This window comes from Pseudorca crassidens, chromosome 8, assembly GCF_039906515.1.
Source record: "Pseudorca crassidens isolate mPseCra1 chromosome 8, mPseCra1.hap1, whole genome shotgun sequence".
NCBI classification, from domain to species: Eukaryota; Metazoa; Chordata; class Mammalia; order Artiodactyla; family Delphinidae; genus Pseudorca; species Pseudorca crassidens.
In genome coordinates, this window is record NC_090303.1 from 54774583 (window position 1) to 54790101 (window position 15519).

At 35.5% G+C, this 15519-nt stretch overlaps 1 pseudogene; it reads right to left on the minus strand.

The window, feature by feature from the left end:
- Positions 1–13456: 13456 nt before the first annotated feature.
- On the minus strand, positions 13457–14610 carry LOC137228704 (small ribosomal subunit protein uS2 pseudogene; annotated as a pseudogene).
- Positions 14611–15519: the final 909 nt, after the last annotated feature.

The window sequence follows — 15519 nt, forward strand, 5'->3', positions numbered from 1 at the left end:
ACTGTCAGGAGAGTCCCCACCCCCTCCATTTAAACCAGACTTTTCTATGATGTAATTCTTGACCTCTCGTCCCCGAGACTCCCCATTTTGTACCCATGTACATGCTGTTCCCAAACCTTTTGAATAATTATGCTATAATCTCTAAAATAAGACACAAACTTGTTTTTTTTTAAAAAAACTTTTCATATAAAACATTGAAGAAACCTAAATCTACTGTACCATTATTTCAGCTTTCACAGTTTCTTCTTAATTTATACCTGTAAATAGGTTTCTTCACAACAACTGGTTGTGGAGGTCGTGCCTTGCACAACTCCAGGGGAAACAATATGCACTGTAACCTAGGTAATGCACTCCCTAGATCTGTTCCATGCATACCTGAGCAGTTGTATATTTGGGCCTGCATCTCTCCTTATCTTTTTGTTTCTTTATCACTGATAATACTCATGCAATTCATTTATTCCTGAGGTTGATATTCAAAGCCACCCCACCTTCCCCACAATATAGACACTACCTGCCTTTTCTCCTTCTACTTCTCCCTCTCTTATCACCTGAGTTTTCATACTTTAGCCAAGGCCTTCTCAAGGTTGGCATCACTGACATTTTGGGCTAGGTAATTCTTTGTTGTTGGGCATGTCCTGTCCATACTGTAGGATGTTTAATAGCATCACTGTCCTCTCCCCACTAAATGCTACATTACCCCGACCCCATTAGAGCCAAAAATATCTCCAACCATTGTCAAATCTTCTAGTGGGGGCAAAAATGACTCCTGATGGAGAACCACTGCTCCAGCCATACCAAATTAGTAATAATTCCCCAAACACTACATGCTGATTCGTGTGTCTGTGCCTCTATCAGCATGATTTCTTCTCTCCTTTATATTCCTATAAGTGAAAACTTGAAGAATTGTATTCACACTTAGAAAACAAACCAACAAAGAAATAAAGTAACTACCAAAAAACTACCATGACTACCACAACAACCACCACAATAGTTTAGGGGTCACTGTCTTGATCAAGCATAACCAGGTCCCTAGGCAGAATTTATCTCTCTCTTCTCATTGCTATTACACATGTAGATCATGTGCATTTTCCCACTGCTGCACTCATCACACTTCCTCATAATTTATTTTCTTAAGATCCACCTCACTTAAAGGAATGTGAAGATAATGTGAATCCAAACCATTCCTGTAGGCTCATGCCTGGCATGTATGTACCAGTCATTGAAGAAAACATTCAATATTATCTTTTCTGCTGATTCTCCTGATCACACAAACTGTACACACATTATTTCAACCATATTCAAAGCCCTTACTATTTATTTTATGATTTTAATAACAGTGGTAGACATAAAATTGTTTTATTTTATTTGTTGTACAAAGATATATTGTACAACACAGGGAATATAGCCAACATTTTATAATAACTATAAAAGGAGTATAACCTTTAAAAATTGTGAATCACTATTTTGTACAACTGTAACTTACATAATGTTGTACAGCAACTGTACTTCAATAAAAAATAAATTTAAAAAAGCTTTAGAAAAGTGTCTAAAAACAGAAATGGTTTAAAAATTAAGCTTCAAAGCTTATATATCTTTTTATAAAAAAGAAAAATTTTATTAAAGGAAATAAACATTTTATTTCTTAATAAAACACAGCTTTTGTGCAACAAATATTTTTGTTTGGATATTAACATAACAGAAAAATCTTAATAACTCACAACAATGAGTCTGAATAATATTACAATGGATAGCATTTTGCTAAAGAGTTTTCTCTGCTTTACTTTTTCACTTCACTTATATATATATAAATAACATTTTGTGTTTTCTAAAATATAGGTCATTTTGCTAAATTTAATAAACACTACTATGGACTAAAAGCATCTTCAAGCATTCCGTATCCATTTTCAAATTTAAAATATTACTTTTGTTATCTTTGCCAAAAATTGAAGGATTGTTTCCAGTTTCTTTGCCATCATTTTCTATTTTCTTCTAAGTTTCTTGGGCAATATTTGTTAGTGGCATATCCTTAAATAATTGTGTGTGTGTGTGTAGTTCACATATGTCTATATATGTCATACATACGAAATATACACACACACACACCATTTGTTTTTTCATCATCCCACTGAACAGAATGTGAAACTAAAGAGGAAATGAACCTCCATCCTTCCTGTTCCTCCTTGTGCCTCGGGAAAGAAGTGTTGTGAATAGGTGAGCTCCAATCCCTGGTTATGCTACTCCCAGGTAATACTGGACAGCCTCAAACTCCAAGGCATCTAAAGTGAGTATGTGGATAAATGTCGGCTCACAGATTCTGACTAGCACATCCTGGAAGACACTGAGGAAATACCAGATGACGTTTGTCTTTTGGAGCCTCTTATCCCACAATCTTGGTTCCTCTCCTTTGTGGAGGCTCCATAAACTTTCAGAAAGCTGGAAACTTTCTGGTCTCTTCTTGGGATGCTTCTTTGTGATTATCATTTTTTGGCAGACAGTTATGTGTGCTCAGCTCAATAAGCATATCTAATACTTACTCATGACTGTGTGGGAGGTTTTATGAATACAAAATGCATTAGACTCAGCTCCAGTACATCATACTCCAAAAGATGCTCATTTGAGAGTTTAAAACAATAAGGGGGTTATTGGACATCAAGACTTATGGACATTAAGTTAATGTCATAAATAGTTAAATCAAATGTTTGGCTTAATGTACAATGTTATGCCAGTGTCTGCGTATCTTTGACCACTGGTGCCTTTCTGCACCGGAAGTTGGTGATATTCCAAAGCCAGAGACTTAAACCACATCTCAGACCACTATATTGATTACTACTCTCCTTTTTCCTCTTTACCTCTTTTCCAGTGTTACAGAGGCATACAATCTTTTTTCATTCATTCATTAAACACATAGTATTTATTATTTACAAGATTCTAGGCACTAGCAGAGATGCAAAGGACATGGTACCTAACTCTGAGGCCTCTCAGTTTAGACAGAAAACAGTTAACACCAACAGATCATCTGCAAATTGGTAAGTTTTGTACTAAGAAGCTAGAAGACAGGCTCAGGGAAGGCTTTAGAGATGAGAAGACTTGTATACTGTACCTGAAAGACAATTAAGAGTTGTCACGGTAGCAAAAGGAGGAAGAACAGTCCCACAAGAGAAAAAACAAGCCTGAGCAAAAGCCAATGACTTGAAATAGACAGTCTCATTTGAAAAATGATAAAAATATTTTACAGGCCATGCCTATGGGTTACACTAGCAAAATTTACAGGGCTTTCTAGAGCCCCTCGTCTTGAGAATGCTGCAGTGATCAGGATTGCCAGCTTCTTCCTTGGGGGTGATGCCATCTGAGTGATTCTCAGGCCCCTACACCATGTACTAAGATCTACATGGACAAGAAGTGGCCCTTTTTTGTGTAATGCATGTTGTTACATGTATATATGCATGCTTTTATTTGTCCTGTTTATACCATACAACCTTAAGTAAAATTTTACATAGAATCAGAGGTCCAACAAAAAATAGATGATGAGGGAGGTGACCTGATCTGGCTGAAGAAAGAACCATCTGCTAGTAGAATTTTCCACTGAATGACCACTTGCCTCACTAAACCATCAACAACTTGCCTTGTAAGTTTTCCAGAAGCAAACCCTGCACTGCTTGCCTTGTGGAATTATAAAAAAGGAGGAAACGAGGTCCCTTCAAAAATAAACCTACAAAAAATAAATAAATAAAAATAAAAAATAAATAAACCTACAGAATAGGATTTCTCTGATGGTTCTCCTTTACTGAGGAAATTTCCAGCTTGCAAACCACAGACATTATGAGCAGTTTCATATTTTTTGAAGTCTTATCAAATTAGAATATGGCCATAAACATTCAAGGAAGAGCTCCTCATGTCTCCTATTATAAATACCAGAATTACATGTCAAGCAAAGGAAAATGTAATGGGTAAAGGAAAATGGGTATGACTTAGAGCAATTAGCATGAAACTCAAGACTAAAAACATATAGCCTCCAGCTGTATTTTGCACAGCAAGATCCAGATGAGGAAGGGTAAAGTACAATCTACCATAGAGGATCCAGAATGTTACCGCCTGAACCCACAGATCACTCTCAGCAAAATGAATCCTGGGACAAGCAGACTTTGTATGCATCCAAATAGAATGGAATGGGTCTACAGCATCACCTATGAGGGATTCTTCATAAGATCTAATAACAGGTTTATAACCAAGCTGCTAAATCTAACTTCTTGCTTCCAGGTAAATAATGAAAGGAGTAGAGGAACAAGTTAGATAACACTATCAGGTGGAGGAAGCAATTAGACAAATAGGTGGGACCCATTCATCAGTAAGTAAATGTCATAAAAAAGTTGGGCAGAGGGTAGGGAAGAAAGGGTGCTGAGTCTAATGAGATCAAAGAAACATAGCAACTAAAAACAATGCTTTACCTTAACCAATTTGTTTAAACAAATGAAACGTATAAAACATTTTTGGTTAATTGGTGAAATTTTAAAATGTAATGGATATTAAATTACTTTAAGGAACTTTCCTTAACTTTGTTAGGTGCATTAATGATACTCTCTGATGTTTTAATGGTAGAAAATGTCCCATTTTAGAGTTGATACAAAAATCTTTAGGTTTGAGATGTTATATCTGCAATTTAAAATTATTCAGCAAGAAAATGAGAAAAGGGAATATGGCAAAATGTTGACATTTGTTAAATCAAGGTAATGGGTATATGGCAGTTACGTTATAATCTACATTTTTCCATATAATTGAAAGTTTTCATAAAAAACTGGATTTTTTTAATTGATGCAATTGTGTGATATTAACTTGTGACATTAACTTGTATTGTTAAACAGTTTCTTTGCCTTTTTTATGCCTAAGTGGATTAATGGAATCAATAGGAATCTTCTTTTTATATAAAAAGTGTTTCTAAAACAGCCAAAAAAGATTTATAATCACTATTGTGATTTAGATGTAAGACAGAATGAGTTTGACATTGACTTCATTTGTTCACTCATTATTCATTTATTCTCCTCATTCAACAAATGATTTATCGTCACATCACAGAAAAACCATCCTCCAGAAATCAGTGAATTTTCAATTTTGATGCCCCATAGATCTACTTGCTCAAGTTGCTAAAACCATCTGAGTTTAAATTTTGTCAGCTATAAAATGAGAATATTAATAAATTTATCATATGAGGAATAAGTCAGTTACTAAGTATAAGGTGCTAGAATTCAATGATAACTAAGTGAATGGTGGTATTATTATAAACAGTGGTGTCAATGACACTAAAAATATAATTATGAAAGGTCCCTTACTGGACTAGTTTTCAAAAGATTCTTTCTGCTTCAGAGCATTCTTCATCTACTTTTAAACAGTTCTCCTATTGAAGAATTATAGCAAAATTTATTGCATATGCAATAAATCTATTTCTTAAAATGTAGATTAGTTATTTCTTAAAATGTAGAATCAAAATCCTAAATTCTAATGATTTAAAGATTATAAAAATTATAAGTACAGACACATTTCAATGAAAGATTTTTCTTCTGTATTGCAGAATCATTCAATACAGATTATTTCTGTTAGTGAGCATGTAAAGTAAAAATTATAAAATACTCAAGAGGTTTCAAGACTAATTTGCAAAAACTGTATTACATTTTGAAAGAGTACCAGATGAGTTTCCCTAATAAACTTGCATTAGAGATTGGATAATTGGTGCAGAGAAGTGCAATTATTTCTTATATATGTTTTTGAAACAATAGGGCCCATGAAATCTCTGGATTATACTTTCTAAGTAAAATGGCATCCTGTTAAAAAGTCTCAGAGTCCAGAAACATTTGATTTCAGAAGCAGACTACCTACTTAAATAGATTATGCACAGGGAGATCAGGTGGCCACCCTCCTTAACTGATTTTTAGCAATTCGGTAACTATAGTGCTACCATTTATGCAGCTGTTGTCAAAGGCTCCGTGTTTCAATTTCCATTCCTCATTTTCTGACCTGTTCATAAATGTCTACTGCAGGCTGAAGCCCACAGTGCAAGGTTTTATTAATAATAGATTTAAAACTGTGATAGAATGTGTGTTCCCTCAACAGAGTTGGCAGTGCTCCACTTCATGGGACAGCTGGTCTCTGTAAGCTCATTTCCCAACAACTGACCATAGCTGAAGCCAAACGAGCGGGAACTAATCAAATGGAACCAACTTACTCAGCTGGTTCAATGAATCTGTACAAGTGATGAGGACACAACAAAATAATTAGTCTTACTATTCTTAGGTCTTAAGACAACCTTAGGGAAAATCAGACTGGGAAAAAGTGCCAAACCCATGTTTAATTTGACCCATGGTAAAAATACAAAAATTGAGATGGATTTGGAATAGGATGTGACTATTCTACCCAAATATTTATGGTGTATCACTAAATGAAAGAGTGTACTGTTTATATTGGTTAGTCTATTCAGAATGTGGAGCGTGGCTGAAACTATGACATGTCCCTATCAAAGAAATATCTGGAGTAATAAAACAATCATACATATCAACTAGACATGGATAATAGGTAATCAATAAACATTATTACTTTAGTGTTTATCTCTTCCTAAGAAACAGAACATTCCCCAAATAACTGCACTAAATATAATTTAGGCTGAAAAAATTCAGAAGGCAACTCAGGATTTAACAATGCTTATAATGTTTATTAAGAATGCCTAGAAATAGTCAAACTGTGAAGTATGAGAGTACAGTTTCCAATGCTGCCCCAATTTCTGACACCAACTGCAAGTTCAGGGGGATTCCTAAAACCACCCTTAGATTCAATAATTTTCATAGGACTCCCTGAAAACTTATATTTATGGTTACTGTTTATTATAGGGAAAAGATAAAAATTGCAAGCAGTCAAAGGAAGAGACACATAGAGCAGAGTCTAGGAGGATTCCAAACATGAAGCTTCCATTCTCCTTTCCTAGAACTGACTTGTAACAATGGACACAGAGTACTGAAAATAAGGAAGCTCAACCAAGCTTCTGTGTCTTTAGTTTTCATTGGTTGAACAACACTGGTTGATTGCTCACATGGCTGAACCCAGTCTCTAGCTCAACTGATACCACATGAGCCAAAGTCGCCACCCTAGGTCACACTGTTGGCCTTGATGCTGGGGCCAGCCCCAACCCTAAAGCTATTGGGTGTGGATGACCTCACCCCAAGATCCAGTGTAGCCAGCCCCTACTCTAAACGAAGATGCTCCTACCAGGTATTAAATAGATGACCTCTGAGAAGGCTAGGGAAAAAACCAGATATTTCTTTGGCCAAGGCCAAATTCTTTACTATACAATAAATATTAAATGATCATTCACACTTAGGTGTGGAGTTAAAAAATATATAGTAGATAAGTATATTGTGAATCTCTAGTTTTACTCTCTGTGAACTTTCTTAACTAGGACAGTATAACTGCCCACTCAAATACTCTATTCCCTAGAAGTCAATGACTATTCAGTTTATGTAGTTTGATGCATAACCTTTCCACAATTGGGACTTATGAAAGCATTTTAATCTCAAACCATTTTATTTTAATCAGCAAGTATTTTTATAGATCCATGTCTACCCTGAGCTGTTTTCTGACTCACTAAGAAAGCCTTTCATCATACCCCATACACTTGCCCCCTGCTCCCTAAACACAACTATAGCAATACTAACTCTTGGTTCTCCCTCCATCCAGTCCAGTGACTTCTTAGTTAATTTTTTCAGTTCAGTCTCATTTCAGTTTAAAACTACCCCATGGAAGATAATTTAATTTGATGGGAACGAGTTAATGTCCATTAAATAGAACCAAGTTAAATATTTTAGGAATCCTAGTTACTGAGTCTGATCAATTCTAACACATGGTTACAGTATTCCCAGTTTAAGGAGAATTATTCATAAGGATTAACATTTTCAAAACTAACAAGATTAACTGGTGCTACTCTGAAAATAAATAAAATACGAGGCATTTTTATTTTATAAATACATGTTGTATAAACAAAACTGTATATTATTACTCTTCCATGAAAAGTTCCATTCAGAATATATTTATCCAGATGGGGAATATTTATAAGCAGAGAACCCAGCATAAGAAAAGAAAAAGCTGCCAATCAAGCAAATTACCCTAATGACGATGATCATCAGGAAGGAAACACGTTATATGAACAACTGATTGCAGAGCGACTGACTGCAGAGGGTCAAAACATAGCTTTGCCATGAATGGGGCTAAAAAACACCCCTGTGTCCACGGAAGGCTGCAGGTATGCTGCTGCTATGCCAGAATGTGGTACTAGCCTGTAGGAATATTTTTCTCTAAAGCATGTCTCCTGTGTGGATATCAATTTTTATTACACTTCTCTAAGGATCATCTAAAATGATTTGGTTTTCATCATAAAGGGGCCAACACATGACCAGCACTTACAGAAATTTCAAGGACAGGTGTCTTTTTTAAGAGCTCTCTTCTAGTGGGAAATGACTACTTGTAGCCAAAGTAAAAATAGTCCCCAGTATAAGGAGCAAGATGACATATAATGAATGCTTATTATATGTCATGTGCTGTGTATAGATTATTAATTCAATCCTCCTGCTATCATATAAGGTGGAGACTATTATGGTCTATTTTTATTTTCAGATGAAGAAATGAGGTGCACAAGGGTTGAAGAACCTCCCCCAGATGAAGCTGCCAAAGTGGCCAGTGAAAGAGTCAATCCCCATTTTATAGTACTCCAAAGAATATTCTTTCCCCATACTATTGTCTCAACTGTTGCAGGATGACACCGAATGGCCCAGTTGCTCTGGATCTAGTGTTGTGGACAGGCTTATCAATGGATCTAATTATTTCAATGTTTTTCCTTGAGGCTAAGAAGGCTACAGATGCTAATAGCTTTCAGGGAATGAGATGGTCGGCCTGACTTCAAATCTCTGAACTGCCACTTACTATTGTGCAACCTTGAGCACATTACTCAACTCTCTGCACAAGTTTTCCTCCTAAGTACACACACACATAATGGGTTGGTGTTTTGTTTCGATTTGGTTTGATTTCCTCTATCATTTGAAACTAAGTTGTAGACACTGTGGTATTTCACTTCCTAATACTTCCACATGAATCCCTTAAGGACAAATAATTCATTTGGTGCTTTATTGGGAATATTCTTAATTTGATTTTCTGTATCTTAGTTTTATAAGTGAGTCTAAATCAAGAGATACCCAAGTCTTATAAATCTTAACCAATTCAGAAAGTTAGAGTATGAATAGAATGACCCTTGCCTGGAATTGCCAGCAAAAATACCTGTGAGCCTTTAGTAAATTCTCCTGTCACAGTCAAGTACTATCATCATCCTCAAATTAAAAAGATATACAAATCACAGGGTTGCTACATGCTGAATCCAAGTACATCTCAAGGCTCTTACGTGATTTGCCATCATTTTCACAATTATGTCTGGTATCCAGATGGTGCTTGTTCTCAGTACTTCAGCTTTTGTATATGGAGAGAAGCCCTTACTACTCCCTCTAACTCAGTTTAACATTCAACGTACAAGTCTTCAAACTCCAATAAACAATGAACGTTCTTTAGACATTAAACAATCAATATTCTTCAATGTTTACTCACTACTGACACAAAAATAAATTAAAAGTTATGAATTTGGCAAATTATCTCCAACATTTAAAAATTGACTATAAACTTAATAAAACACTATAAATATTTGATTTAAAATACTTCTAATAAAAATTCCTTTAAGTATTGAAACCACTGTAAGATTTAGACACCACATAGCATAGAAATACAGAATGATGTTTCAGAGTACAGACTATGGAACCATATCACCTGTATGCAAATTCTGATTTCTTCCACTTAATAGCTGTATGACTTTGGGGAAATTGTGCCTCATTTTCCACATCTATGAAAAGAAGGTTATCATAATATTTATCTATGATATTTATCTCATTGTCCTATTGTAAGTCAACAGTATATTAGCAGAACTTTGATAACACCAGGCATATGGTCAGTGTATGAAAATATTAGTTACATCTAAAAATATCACAGTGATTAGAGAAGCAGTTCTCAAACTTTCTGGTCTCTGAATCCCTTTACTGAGAATCCCAAGATGTTTTGTTTAAATTGGTTATGTGTATCAAGATTGACCATGTAAGAAATTAAAGTTGAAAATTAAAACATTAATTTTAAAATAATAAATAGGTTAAAGTAAATAGTATATTTTAATAGGAAACAACTATATTTTCTCCCAAGAAATAATGAGAAGAGTGGCAGTATTTTACACCCTCGCACAGCTCTTTACCTGACTTCTATGAAGTCAGACATTAGATTCTCATATTTGCTTCTGAATTCAATGTGTTTCAGCATGTTCTTTGGATAGAAGTATTTGAAGAAAATCCAGACTCACACAGATATGTAGTTGGAAATAAGAGGAGTATTTTAATAGACTTTTCAGAAAACTTTGTATATTCCTCTTGATACTAACACCAAAATTTGATAAGTGGTTGTCTACTAAAACTTCACTGCAATGTGAAATCTGAAACCAAATCAATGAACATTGCTACTCTGTTACACTGAATGGTCTATTTTGCACTTTGATTGATCTTTCACTTTCTAATGATTTTCTACATTGATCACTTGAAAAATATTGGTTCACTGAGTTATGCCATTCTTTCAAATATTAACATATTTTATAAAAATATATTTGTTAATATCTCCACCATTGTTATCAGAAAACTGTAAGGATTGGGAAGCTCTCAAGCTCACAGTAGCTATCGCAATTTTTCCCAAATTCTAATTTTCTCCTGAAAGCTTGAATTTCATCATTGTCAACAAATACTATCAGTCGATTGCCTTTGAAGTGACAAGATGACTTCTTTTATTTTTAAGTAAATCTGTGCCAAATACTCAACTATAAAAAAAAAAAAACATACTTTGTCTGTCAGTTAATCTTTCAACTAAAAATTGTGTTCCATGGAAAGGAGGAGGTTGTTCAGCTCTCAACTCAAATGGACAAGTGCTTTTTCTTAAGAAAACCATCATAGTTCAAGATATAGCAAAATGCTTTTTGTATACTTCTCAATTCATCACACAAAATATTAAACAGACATGTGCTCTCTCGCTTCTGGACAAGATGTACTGACAGGGACAGAACTGATCCTCCCCCTTGCAACAACCAAAAATACAGACAAAATGTATGAATCAAATGCTTTCAAAGACACTGGATGTCAGTCAAAAAAGCATTGATCCTTGACAGATGGGAAACGAATGAAGCCAGTTCTACAGTGTCCTAATTCATTCCTTTGAGAGAGTTTCCAGGTCATGACCTAAAGAGAGGGAATGAGGCAGTGTCGATGGACTCTCTGAGTTGAGGAGACTGAGAACCCAAGTGTCTAAGTGTTCACAGGAAAGAAGAGTGAACTACACGAAGAGAAAGCCCTGGAAATCTTTAGAGGGTCTCCCTCAAGAGTTCATTAGGGCCTGGAGCAGCAATATACTTATTTTTAATTTGTTTATGTATTTATTCATTTATTCATGTTGTCATATTATTATTATTATTCCTACTCTTAAGGGTTAGCTTTTTAACTAGATATTTATTTTGGAAACTTGCTAGATTAACAATAAATTTGACCACTTCAAAATAGAAAGAATTCTACCTCAGGTTAAATGCCATTGCTGGTTCTGGCTTAAGGATTGAATGATTCTTGGCATAACTTAGATGATTTGATTTGTTGCATCATGGGACAAGTCCAATCTTTTCCCATAATTTCCAGAAAGCACTGTTATTTACTTGTAAATGGTCAGTATTACCTCAATCATTATCTTTGTATAGTTACCTATACAAATCTTTCATTAAGATTAAAAACGTCTGTTGGCTTTATCTGTAATTTAAAATCATTAGAATGCTCCTCCAGAATGAAATAATGCCACTGCAGCAATATGGATGGACCTAAAGATTATCATACTAAGTGAAGTAAGTCAGAAAGAGACGACACGTACCATATGATATCACTTATATGTGGAATCTAAAATATGATACAAATGAACTTATTTACAAAACAGAAACAGACTCACAGACATAGAAGACAAACTTACGGTTACCAAAGGGGAAAGGGGGTCAGGGAGGGATAAATTAGGAGTTCGGGATTAGCAGATACAAACTGCTATATATAAAACAGATAAACAACAAGGTCCTACTGCATAGCACAGGGAACTATATTCAATATCCTGTAATAAACCATAATGGAAAAGAAAGTGAAAAAGAATATTTATGTGTGTGTATATATATGTGTGTGTGTGTGTGTGTGCGTGTGTGTTTATAACTGAATCCCTTTGCTGTACGCCAGAAACTAACACATTGTAAATCACCTATACTTCAATAAAAACTTTTTGAAAAAAGAATGCTCATCCAGCCATTTTATCTACTAGAAAATGAAGGTTAGAATCCGACACAGTAATTCTTCCCTTTAGAACATCTGGCTAAATTATCATCCTGAAACAGGACGTTAACTAATTAGTGTGTATGACCACCAGAGTTGATCAACTGATGGACAATCTCTCTACCTAGTTATCATGCGCTGGAATTATTTGGTAAATAGGCATCTACAATGTCCTATCTTGTATAGTTCTTGGCAGAATTCCTACTATTATGGAGAATATTTGTCTACTCAAAATTAGTCCTCTTCATTCTTTTTTATAGATTCTGATTACACAGACACACAGACACACACATATAATCTGCATATGCAGGAAAAAGTAAACTCAATATATTTATATTGGCTTCCTCTTGTAGGCATATGTTGCTATCTTGCTTATCAGTAATAACTATACATATATACGTAATATAATACATACATACTTATATATACTTACACTTAAATGTTGAAACAGATGTACATGTAGAGTACATGTACACATGTACTAAAACTATTAAAATCTATAAAACATTAAAATCAATAAAAACCAACCATATACCAATATAGATAAAAAAAGATTATCTTTTTTTTTTTTTGGCATTACAACTACCCCATTGCGTATTTTATTCTCACTTTTTGAGTGCATTGTGAACTCATGGCCTTTAATAGACCTGAATTATTTCAGTTATTTATGATTTCAAGCCTATATTTTCTTCTCTAAGCTGATGACAGCCTCCTTCAGCTGATTCTTCATCTATTTTGTAATAGTCATGATATGTTTTTTAAAACTTTCCTACTTTTGGCAATAATAGAAAGTTTTCTGCCCATTCAGAAACCTCTCTGTCCTAGAATAGAATAAAATCTTCTCTAAGACACTCCAGTTCCCTTTTTTTGTGATTGGGATTAAAAATCAAAATCTTGGCATGAGGTGGTACATGTGAGAAGATGTAGCTGCTTCTGTTAACACCTCTGATTTTAAAGTAATAGAAAAATCAATTGACTAAGACAAATGAGCACTGTAGTTCCGTTCAGGAGTGAGAGGACATGGAAAGTCCAGGGGTATTTTTTCTCCGTGTGCATGCCTTCCTTTTTCTTTTTTTTAAAGAAACATTTTCTGTCAACCTTATCTGCATTTTCTGTTTAAACATGTGGACAAACAGCTTCAGGCCACTCAGGCTTGTTCCCACCCATTCAGTGGCCTGAACAGTGGGAGTGCAGACCAGTCTTCAGTGGTGGGCTGAGCGCCCCCATCTTCTAGAGAAACTGCTGACCAGGCCCCAGGACACCTGCATCTCCAGACGCCTCTGCAACCTCAGCTGACTAGAGTTAACTCAGGAGCTGGAGCAGTCCATTCACCCTGAACAATTCCTCCTTGTTCACAGCCTTTTCAGCAGTGGCTGGCTCTTCCTTTTCAATGTCTCTTCCTTTTCAATGTCTCCAGGGTCTCTGTAGAACTAGAGATGCGGTGTGACCTCCCACGGATGTTACTTTGGAGATGGTAACGCAGGTGTGCAGAACTTCCTGGGTCAGCATCTACCAACTCAGACCCACTGAGTGAGCTCCCTTGTTGCTGCCTGGGATGGCAATGTCCACAAACTGCAGAGGAGAATCTGTGTTACACAGAGCAGTGGTGGGCAGGTTAGCATAAGATGCTCCTGTGAGAGGCTGGTGATCGGCCCTGAGATCAGTAACCACCTGAAATAGCAGCTCCCTGAAAGCTGCCTGGATCTGGTGAGTGAAGGCTCCAGAATTGAAACAGCCAGCAACACAAGTACCTCTAGTGGCAGCAGCAAACATCGGCCCAGCTCTCTGCTCAGTATTTCTGGAGGATAGGACACTGGACACCAGCCAGGTTTTCCCTGGCAACACGGCATGAGTTGCCAGCAGAAGCTTCTTCCAGGTTCTCTTCAGATTTATGATGTAAGATGCCATCACTTTTCCTTTTGTAGATGTACTGTTTTATTTGGAAGTCAAGGTCGGTGCCAGCTCAGTGGGTTCCTGCTACGAGGAATTTGAGGACATCCTCCTCCTTCATTTTCAGGACATCAAGGACTCTGGACGTTAAAAAAGTTTCCCTTAAGTCAGGACAGGAACCCAGAACAACACCATTTGGACTCCTATCTGGGTAGCACTGTGTACAAAATGCTGCTGCTGAACTCTGTGGAAAGCAGGTGATTTCCATAGATATAAAAAATTTCATCATATATTGTACTATTTTGCAAGTAAATATATCATTATACATTTTTCAAAGAATTATTTGTTTTTGTTCCCAAGGGCTACATTTTTAGTAACCCAAATTATAAGGAGCTAAGAGACTGAATAAGGAAAAATAAACTATTTGGTAAACAGTGAATCTGATGTCAAATTTCAACTTCATCTTTTGTTAATTCTACTTTATTGCAGTACAATTTAATAATTTTTATTTCAATTTATTCAAACTAAAAAAAAACAAAAACAGTTCACCCATTTCTCCCAACCTTCACCCCATGCCTCTGGCAACCACTAATCTGTTCTCTGGATCCATAAGTTTATTTTCCTTCTTTCTTTAGATTCCACATATAAGAGAGATTATATGGTATTTGTCTTTCCCTTTCTGAGTTATTTCACTTAGTATAATGCTCTCGAGGTCCATCCATGTTGTCACAATGGCAAGATTTTATTCTTTTTTATGGCTGAATAGTATTCCATATATAATGGAATATTATATATGTATATATCAATCACAGTTTCCTTACCCATTCATCCACTGATGATACTTTGTTTTCATACCTTGGCTATTGTAAATAATGATGTAATGAACATGGGGCTGTATGTATCTTTTCCAATTAGTGTTTTTGTTTTCTTCAGACAAATACCCAGAAGAGGAATTGCTGGATCATATGGTAGTTCTATTTTCATTTTTTTGAGGAACCTCCAGACTTCTTTTTCATGGTGGCTGTACCAATTTACAATCCCATCAACAGTACATGAGGGTGCCCTTTCTACACATTCTCTTAAATATTTTTTTTTATTTTTAGTCTTTTTAATAATAGCCATTCTAAAAGGAGTGAGATGACATCTCATTGTGGTCTTGATTTGCATTTCCTTGATG